Genomic DNA, 10,213 nt, shown 5'->3' on the forward strand with positions numbered 1-10,213 from the left:
AGGTTTATCACCGGGAGAACAATTTCTAGATGCTAAATTGAAATGTATTGTGCAGTGTCTTGCGTTGTCATTCTTTCATTATTCAAGGTATGTGTCTCACAAGGAAATAGAAAATCCTGAATTTTGCATGTGTGATTGGTTCAACAACCTCAACCTCTGTCTCGCTGTCAACCACATGCAAGCTTTCTCCTTGCTTTAGGTGAGAGCATTTATTTCATCGCCTTTTTAGCTTGATCAGATTGCAAGTTTGATAGGTTTCCCTAACCCGGGTTAGGAACCCTTTGATTTTGGTTCCTTGCTATAACTCTGTATGCAATTTTGTTTCTCTGTCCATTCTTAGCTACAAATGCTTATTTATAAACAGATGGATACAAGGTTCATTGTAGTCTTGCAGTTTGGAATACCAAAAAAAGCATTTGTTTGAGTGGTATAGCGTTTAGATGTCATTTTCTTGTTTGCTGTTTTTATCGCCTTTTATTGTCGTGCTATGAGTTGATATGAATCAGCTAGCTATTGTCTAATTGTTGAAATACCACCCTTTGGAGCAGCCCTTGAACACAGAATAAGGAAACGAGGATATTTCGGAGTCCCAGTTTCACTGCCTTCGTGGATGCTGGAGCCACTACCACCTTTACTATGTGTGTGGTTAGGGTATAGATCAAACTACAATTCAACAATGATCATCTACACCATCAGATCTGCGACTATAAAACTCCATGCTAATGTTCCATATTCCTCTTCTCTGCTAATTTTTAGAGTTTATCCTTCTATGAATTACCTAATTTCAGTAACAACTGGCAAATATCAGTCTATTTGTTAACATCTCCATCTCCATCAAGGTTTTTAAATTGACTTAAGAGTATGTATGTGCCCCTATCATTTTTTTGGTTCGTCAACAGATGAAGTAATCAACCGTTCGAATGAGGGATTAGGAGTACATCATCTAAAATATTGTTGTTTCCAGTTAAATGTGTACCGATAAATTTAACTATCAAAATCATTGTACTGAGAAAAAAATTTGTTCTTATTTGCAGGCATTGTGTGGCGATAAACACATGACCAGCAAGGGGCCCTGCCCCCTCCCAATACTATGGATTTGTTCATAATAAACACATGAACAGTGCAGCATTTGACTTGTTTTCTGCTCCAACCGGCCCTCCCCAACATCCTAATCCCATTAATCCCCTCCGCCACTGCAGGCATGCCGGCCTTTTCTTAATTGCTATACTTTTGAGGACGCGTCACTAAAAAAACTACAAGAGGTACCACAAGTCTGTAAAACCCTTATTACATTTTTGCATATGTACAGAAGTGAAAAATAAAAGTGAATTTAGCTATATACTTTGAAAATTGTAGTAGTTTTGCATGTCTAATAATTTTTTTTGTTATGATATTATTTTGTTCGCCGGTATTTAATCCTTGGGGATTTTTATCTTTCCCATTCAGAGTAGTCCAATTGATACTTCCCATGGACACACGACAGGTTGGTGATGATGTCATCTAATCCATATTGGAAGGTTTAATAATGTACTTGAAAACTAAAACTATATAATGGATGGTTCTAGATGGGGGCAGGGATCCTCTATTTCCTTTACCAAATGGAGTCGGTCATAATCACATGTTGTCTGACCTTCTCTCTATGCTCTCTTCACCTTATTCTTTGCATCATTTCACTGGTACAAGTCATCAGATGGGTATTACTGTTTCCAGTATGTTGTGTGTCGGTGGCCTGAAGCACAAGCTACTCACTATACTATATAGTACTGTGCTACAACTGTGAATTTTGCAATCCTGGTATACCCTAATTTGAGGTGATTTATATGCCAGGTTATCCTAATCTTTATGTATCTGATGCTAAAACCATCATGTTTGCTTGCAGAGATTCAGTTAAGACTTAAATTAACAATTATGTATCTGAAGACTGACGTTTGAGATTAGAGGTTTCATGGCAATGATGGAGTGCTACCAAATTATGTTCCAAGAAAAATGATTTCTGCCTCAACTTGACTACATGTACGTGACTTGCAGTCAGTATGAAGTTCATTACACTACTAATATTAATTTCCTCATCTCCTTTATTTAGCTATTTGTCTATAGTCAACTCACATCACTCGACATCTACAGGCATGTTGAATTGTTGACCCGATTTGACGGACTATATAAGTGCTCTTCTCCTTGGGAATTTGAAAGCACGCCCCTTCTAAGCATCACACAATATATAGGCTTATATACGTGGTAGCAGTCATTTTACAAGCATGTGTGCATTAGACCAGAAAAGGGGTAAGTTGCCTTTGATACTGATCTGGTACCCCCTATAAGCGTATGATATTAAATAGGTTTCTATTGATTCATCAACAGAGAATTTATGTCAATTGATTTAATGTCGATATAAGCTTTATGCAAGTTTGTTTTCTCGAGAGTACGCAATCGGTACTATAGCTTCTTTATGCAAGTTTGTGATTTCTGAAGTAGTGGATCCTACCAGGTTTCAAACTCGCAGAGCATATTGAAGGTGGTACAAATCATTGCAGAGTGAATTACAAGTAGCTATATGTGGATTGGAATTTATTGAAGCTTTGCATATTCAAATTTTTAAGTAGAATGAGACGTGCATTGCACGTGCAAGCTTACTATGCTCTCAAAAGGAAAACGTTTGGGGCCGGCAGCCCTGCCGAGCTTTTCGTCGACTCACGTGCCACGAAAGACCCATCCGGTGGAGATACGTGTACATGGTGGGTTCCGCGTGACTATTATTATTTTTCTTTCACCTCCAGCCGTCGCGGCTCTACTCCTCCACGGCCTCCCTCACGTTGCTCGCAAGCTCTAGAAGCTCCCTCACTGACGGCGAAGTGCTCATGTGCGACGGCGCCCAATGTTGCCTCTCCTTCATGGCCGGCAAACCCCTCTCCCATCCTTCCTCCTCAATTCGGATCCCCGCTATCTCCCCATGCCCATGGCCGCCTCCAATCCTCGGGATCTCAACAATGGCCTCTTCCCAACTATGGCTTCGAGTCCCCGACGGCGAAGCTACGGGAACCGTCTATCAGGGCGCTGCAACCGGAGCTGCAAGCCTGCAACTACGGGCACACGTTGGACGGCGAGGATGAGGCGATGCTGCTCAGAGGAAAAAACTAATGTCACAATTTATCCTACATATCAACATAGCAGTTTGCTACAACCAACGTCAAGTTTTGCTATAACACACAACAGGCGTCGCGGTTTTTCTACAACTAGCGTCGCTTTTTTGCTACAACCTGTTGGGGAACGCGGTAATTTCAAAAAAAATCCTACGATCATGCAAGATCTGTCTAGGTGATGCATAGCAACGAGAGGGGAGAGTGTGTCCACGTACCCTCGTAGACCGAAAGTGGAAGCGTTTCAATAACGCGGTTGATGTAGTCGAACTTCTTACCGATCCAACCAATCAAGTACCGAACGTACGGCACCTCTACGTTTAGCACACGTTCAAATCGGTGACGTCCCTCGTACTCTTGATCTAGTTGAGGACGAGGGTGAGTTTTGTCAGCACGATGGCGTGGCGACGGTGATGACGATGCTACCGGCGCAGGGCTTCGCCTAAGCACTACGATGGTATGATCGAGGTGTGTAACTGTGGAGGGGGGCACCGCACACTGTTAAGAGAAACTTGTGTGCCTTTGGGGTGCCCCGTGCCCGCGTATATAAAGGAGGGAGGGAGAGAGGCCAACCCTCCTAGGGGCGCGCCAAGTGTGTCCTACTAGGACTCCCAAGTCCTAGTAGGATTCCCTTTCCTTTTCGGAGTAGGAAAGAAGGAAAGGAGGGAGAGGGAGAAGGAAGGGGGGGAGGGGGCACCCCTTGTCCAACTTGGTTTGGGCAGGGGGGAGGCGCGCGCCACCTCGTGGCCCTTCTTCCCTCTCTCCACTAAAGCCCAACAAGGCCCATTAACTTCCCTCGGCGAATTCCTGTAACTCTCCGGTACTCCCAAAAATACTCGAATCACTCGAAACCATTCCGATGTCTGAATATAGGCTTCCAATATATCAATCTTTACCTCTCAACCATTTCGAGACTCCTCGTCATATCCGTGATCTCATACGGGTCTCCGAACAAACTTCGTTCAACAAATCACATAACTCATAATACAAATCATCATCGAACGTTAAGCGTGTGGACCCTACGGGTTCGAGAACATGTAGACATGACCGAGACACATCTCCAGTCAATAACCAATAGCGGAACCTGGATGCTCATATTGGATCCTACATATTCTATGAAGATCTTTATCGGTCAAACCGCATAACAACATACGTTGTTCCCTTTGTCATCGGTATGTTACTTGCCCGAGATTAGATCGTCGGTATCATCATACCTAGTTCAATCTCGTTACCGGTAAGTCTCTTTACTCGTTCCGTAATGCTTCATCCCGCAACTAACTCATTACTCACATTGCTTGCAAGGCTTATAGTGATGAGCATTACCGAGAGGGCCCAGAGATACCTCTCTGGTACACGGAGTGACAAATCCTAATCTCGATCTATGCCAACCCAACAAACACCTTTGGAGACACCTGTAGAGCATCTTTATAATCACCCAGTTATGTTGTGACGTTTGATAACACACAAGGTGTTCCTCCAGTATTCGGGAGTTGCATAATCTCATAGTCTGATGAACGTGTATAAGTCATGAAGAAAGCAGTAGCAATGAAACTGTAACGATCATAATGCTAAGCTAACGGATGGGTATTGTCCATCACATCATTCTCCTAATGATGTGATCCCGTTCATCAAATGACCACACATGTCTATGGTTAGGAAACATAACCATCTTTGATTAATGAGCTAGTCAAATAGAGGCATACTAGGGACACTATGTTTTGTCTATGTATTCACACATGTATTAAGTTTCCGGTTAATACAATTCTAGCATGAATAATAAACATTTATCATGAAATAAGGAAATAAATAATAACTTTAATATTGCCTCTAGGGCATATTTCCTTCAGTCTCCCACTTGCACTAGAGTCAATAATCTAGTTCACATTGCTATGTGATTGACACCTAGAGTACTAAGGTGCGATCATGTTTTACTTGTGAGAGAAGTTTAGTCAACGGGTCTGTCACATTCAGAGAGCCATATGTATTTTGCAAATATTCTATGTCTACAATGCTCTGCATGGAGCTACTTTAGCTAATTGCTCCTTTCATTTTCTTTGTATCTTCTGCCGTGGTCGGGCTTTGAGTCTTACTCAACTTTACACCTTGTAACACAAGCAAGAACCCTTTCTTTGACTGATCCATTTTGAACTTCTTCAAAACTTTATCAAGGTATGTGCTTTGTGAAAGTCCAATTAAGCGTCTTGATCTATCTTTATAGATATTGATGCCCAATATGTAAGCAGCTTCACCAAGGTCTTTCATTGAAAAACTCTTATTCAAGTATTCCTTTATGCTATCCAAAAATTCTATATCATTTCCAATCAACAATATGTCGTCCACATATAATATTAGAAATACTACAGAGCTCCCACTCACTTACTTGTAAATATAGGCTTCTCCAAAAGTCTGTATAAAACCATATGCTTTGATCATACTATCAAAGCATTAGTTCCAACTCCGAGAGGCTTGCACCAGTCCATAAATGGATCGCTGGAGCTTGCGCACTTTGTTAGCATCCTTTGGATCGACAAAACCTTCTCGTTGCATCATATACAACTCTTCTTCCAGAAATCCATTAAGGAATGCAGTTTTGACATCCATCTGCCAAATTTCAAAATCATAAAATGCGGCAATTGCTAACATGATTCGGACATACTTAAGCATCGCTACAGTTGAGAAAATCTCATTGTAGTCAACACCTTAAACTTGTCGAAAACCTTTTGCGACAAGTCGACCATTATAGATAGTAACGCTACTATCAGTGTCCGTCTTCCTCTTGAAGATCCATTTATTTTCTATGGCTCGCCGATAATCGGGCAAGTCCACCAAAGTCCAGACTTTGTTCTCATACATGGATCCCATCTCAGATTTCATGGCCTCAAGCCATTTCGTGGAATCTGGGCTCATCATCGCTTCCTCATAGTTCGTAGGTTCATTATGGTCCAGTAACATGACTTCTAGAATAGGATTATCGTACCACTCTGGTGCGGACCGTATTATGGAAGACCTACGAGGTTCGGTAATAACTTGATCTGAAGTTTCATGATCATCATCATCATTAGCTTCCTCACTAATTGGTGTAGCAATCACTAGAACTGATTTCTGTGATGAACTACTTTCCAATTCGGGAGAAGGTACGATTACCTCATCAAGTTCTATTTTCCTCCCACCCACTTCTTTTGAGAGAAACTCCTTCTCTAGAAAGGATCCATTCTTAGCAACGAACATCTTGCCTTCGGATCTGTGATAGAAGGTGTACCCAACAGGTTCTTTTGGGTATCCTATGAAGACACATTTCTCCGGTTTGGGCTCGAGCTTATCAGGTTGAACCTTATTCACATAAGCATCGCAACCCCAAACTTTAAGAAACGACAGCCTAGGTTTGTTGCCAAACCACAGTGCATACAGTGTCGTCTCAACAGATTCTGATGGTGCCCTGTTTAACGTGAATGCAGCTGTCTCTAATGCATAATACCAAAACGATAGTGGTAAATCAGTAAGAGACATCATAGATCGCACCATATCTAATAAAGTACGGTTACGACGTTCGGACACACCATTACGCTGTGGTGTTCGAGGTGGCGTGAGTTGCGAAATTATTCCACATTGTTTCAAATGAAGACCAAACTCGTAACTCAAATATTCGCCTCTACGATCAGATCGTAGAAACTTTATTTTCTAGTTACTATGATTCTTCACTTCACTCTGAAATTCTTTGAAATTTTCGAATGTTTCAGACTTTGTGTTTCATTAAGTAGGCTCAAATCATCTGTGAAGGTCAAAAAATAATGATACTTGCCACGAGCCTCAACACTCATCAGAACACATACATCGGTATGTATTATTTCCAATAAGTCATTAGCTCGTTCCATTGTTTCGGAGAATGAAGTTTTAGTCATCTTTCCCATAAGGCACGGTTTGCAAGTATCAACTGATTCATAATCAAGTGATTCAAAAAGCCCATCAACATGGATTTTCTTCATGCGCTTTACACCAATATGACCCAAACGGCAGTGCCACAAGTATGTTGCCTATCATTATCAACTTTGCATTTTTTGGCATCAATATTATGAATATGTGCATCACTACGGTCGAGATTCAATAAACCGTCAACATTGGGTGTATGACCATAGAAGGTTTTATTCATGTAAATAAAATAAAAATTATTCTCTATCCTAAATGAATAACCGTATTGCAATAAACATGATCTAATCATATTCATACTTTATGCAAACACCAAATAACATTTATTTAGGTTCAACTCTAATCCCGAAAGTATATGGTGTGTGCGATGATGATCATATCAATATTGGAACCACTTCCAACATACATCGTCACTTCACCCTTAACTAGGCATGGTACAATTTCACTGCTCACTGCTAAATGAATTTTCTGAAGCTACCGGCAACAGTCATCACACACACAGCTAACTGAATTTTTTGAAGCAATTTTCAACCTGTATCAATTTGATTCGATTTTGATTTTGACCCGGAAAATAAAATTTTGATTGCAATCCAATTAAACTCTATGTATCAATTAAACTCTTCGTATCAACTGTTAATTTTGATTGCAATCAAGTTTTCGCAGGAACACAAGCAAAGTACCAGTGGCGTCAGGGGTCTTGGGCGGGGGTCGAAGGGCGTCGGCGTCGCCCACCACCAGTAGCAGCGGAAGTAGAGGTGTCGCCCACCACTACCACCACAACCAGCAGGCGCCTGAAGTGGACCAGCGCGGTGGCGACTGAAGTGGACCAGCATGGCGGCAATGGGCGGCAGAATGTGGGCGAAGTAGACCGACGCGACAGTGGGCGGGCGACGGAGCTCTTCCTTGTGGGCGGGCGGCGGAGCTCCTCATCATGGGCGGTCGGTCGAGCTCCTTCATGGGTGGGCGGCGGAGCTCCTCCTCCTGGGCGGGCTTGTAGGCGACGCAAGACCTGATCGTGGGCGGCGCAGGAGCTGCTCCCGGAGACGGCTGGCTGCGGCAGCTAGCCGTGGCGACGGCCGGCTGGCCTTGGCGATGCGGACGACGGGAGGTGGAAGGAGATGGAGTTTATTTACAGAGCTTTGAAAGTGGAAGGGCGTTTTTTCAAAAAAAAAACTATTGTACTGGGCGGGTGACAACTTTCCCCGGACGGAGGGAGTATTGGTTTATAGTGGGAGCAGTATTCATCATTTTCCCATCAGAAGCCAACCAAACCATGTAGGACGTCCACTTGCCTGGAAGACCAACCCATGCATATGAATGCTGGCGACATAAAAGAGAATGTTCTCTAGGCACAACTTCACTAATTAAATAATTCATTATGATGACACCAGGTAGTTACTATATATGTAACTCCACCGGCGTGACTGCATTGCAAACCATGCAACAACAAACAGGGCATGAGCCACTAGTAAAAAGATTGAATATCCAGAGTGTGCCTCAACTACAAACAATGTAATCGGTATCAGAGGACCATAACACTCGAAGCTAGAGATAGAAGAACAGTCCTCCACCAAAATCTCACCCTGAATTCCGCCGCATCTTTTCTTTCCCAGATCTGCGCACACATAGTTTAGCAAAATGCCAGACAGATAAATTTCAGAAATAAGAATGACGCAATCAGGGGAAACATAAATGGTTTGTCGCAAGCCTTCAACGCATTAGAAACCAAATGTACAATTTGCACTTTCAGGTGAAGCGATTTTAGGCCCCTAGCATTATGCCTTTTTGTGTTAACCTTTGTCCTAAATAGGAAAAATGCATTGCACAATTCATCAACACCAATCTACTTGGAACTTGAATTTGACCTCTTTATCCGCCTTCCTAGAGTGACGAGACACCATCGTCAGACACCAGGGGGCAGTGGTTGTGCTATAATCATTCACGCACATCACCAAAATCAGAACACAAATAACAGAATTATCAGTAAAGGGACCAAAGGGAAGCTACTGGAAAAGCAATCTTTGCAAAACCAATGAAGGAATCTCTCACGCATGTCTATGATTTGTTAGCCAAAGGTAATCTGCTCCGAGGAAATGGTTGTGCTGCATGTTTCCCAGCTTAGCTTATGAAAGGCACCACATGTGCTGCATGTTTCCCATCAAAGGCTTTTGCCATATCTTGATCATATGAATACAATATAAAAGGCCTCTTATCTAAAAAGAAGCACTAACCACTGATGTATTTTAAGATAAGAAAGTGATTTGTCAACATAATTTGTTAAGGCTAGTCCCAATGTTCTGAAAACATAAGAACTATTGTCACACAGTTGGCGCTGTGATAATGGAAAATATTGACAAAATAGGTGTGGCTCCAAAGAGTCTAAACTGAAGCATATAGAAAAAATATAGTATTTGCTTCTGGCAGTAGAGTATTACGACATGAAGTTGTCAGTGAAAAGAAATAGTTACAAAACTTTGTTGTAAGATTTTGTTAACTTTCAGCTCAGATTCAGGCTTAGTTCCAGCTTTGGGCTTCTTTACGGAAGCAACAACTTGCTTGCTATTCTTCTTGAAGTTCCCTTTCTTTTCCTTTGCCCTTTTCTTGAAACCAGTGATCTTGTTTAATCATCAACACTTGAGGATTTTTCTTGATTTCTACCTTCATCGATTTCAGCATCACGAAGAGCTCGGGAATCGTTTCCGTCATCCCTTGCATACTATAGTTCATCACGAAGTTCCAGTAAATTGGTGATGGTGACTAGAGAACTCTGTCAATCACTATCTTATCTGAAAGATTAACTCCCACTTGATTCAAGTGATTGTAGTACCCAGACATTCTGAGCACATGCTCACTAGTTGAGCAATTCTCCTCCATCTTTTAGGCAAAGTACTTGTCAGAGGTCTCATACCTCTTGACACGGGCATGAGTCTGAAATCCAATTTCAGCTCTTGGAACATCTCATATGCTCCGTGGCGTTTCAAAAATGATTTTGAAGCCCCGGTTCTAAGCCATAAAGCATCATGCACTAAACTATCAAGTAGTGATCATATTGAGCTAGCCAAACGTTCATAATGTCTGCATCTGCTCCTGCAATAGGTCTATCACCTAGCGGTGCATAAGGGAAATAATTCTTCTGTGCAGCAATGAGGATACAC

At 42.0% G+C, this 10,213-nt stretch overlaps 1 long non-coding RNA gene across 9 annotated transcripts; it reads left to right on the forward strand.

The window, feature by feature from the left end:
• LOC119365292 lies at positions 1 to 8,295 on the forward strand. 9 transcript variants are annotated; one of them, XR_005175440.1, is made up of 5 exons: positions 1 to 87; positions 549 to 651; positions 1,035 to 1,262; positions 1,880 to 2,013; positions 2,125 to 2,413. It is a non-coding gene; the product is annotated as an uncharacterized LOC119365292 (long non-coding RNA). The 9 variants fall into 9 exon arrangements; XR_005175441.1 differs by having other exon boundaries at positions 549 to 638; XR_005175435.1 differs by having other exon boundaries at positions 549 to 1,262.
• The last annotated feature ends 1,918 nt before the right edge of the window (positions 8,296 to 10,213 follow it).

The sequence above is a fragment of the Triticum dicoccoides genome, chromosome 2B (genome assembly GCF_002162155.2).
Source record: "Triticum dicoccoides isolate Atlit2015 ecotype Zavitan chromosome 2B, WEW_v2.0, whole genome shotgun sequence".
NCBI classification, from domain to species: Eukaryota; Viridiplantae; Streptophyta; class Magnoliopsida; order Poales; family Poaceae; genus Triticum; species Triticum dicoccoides.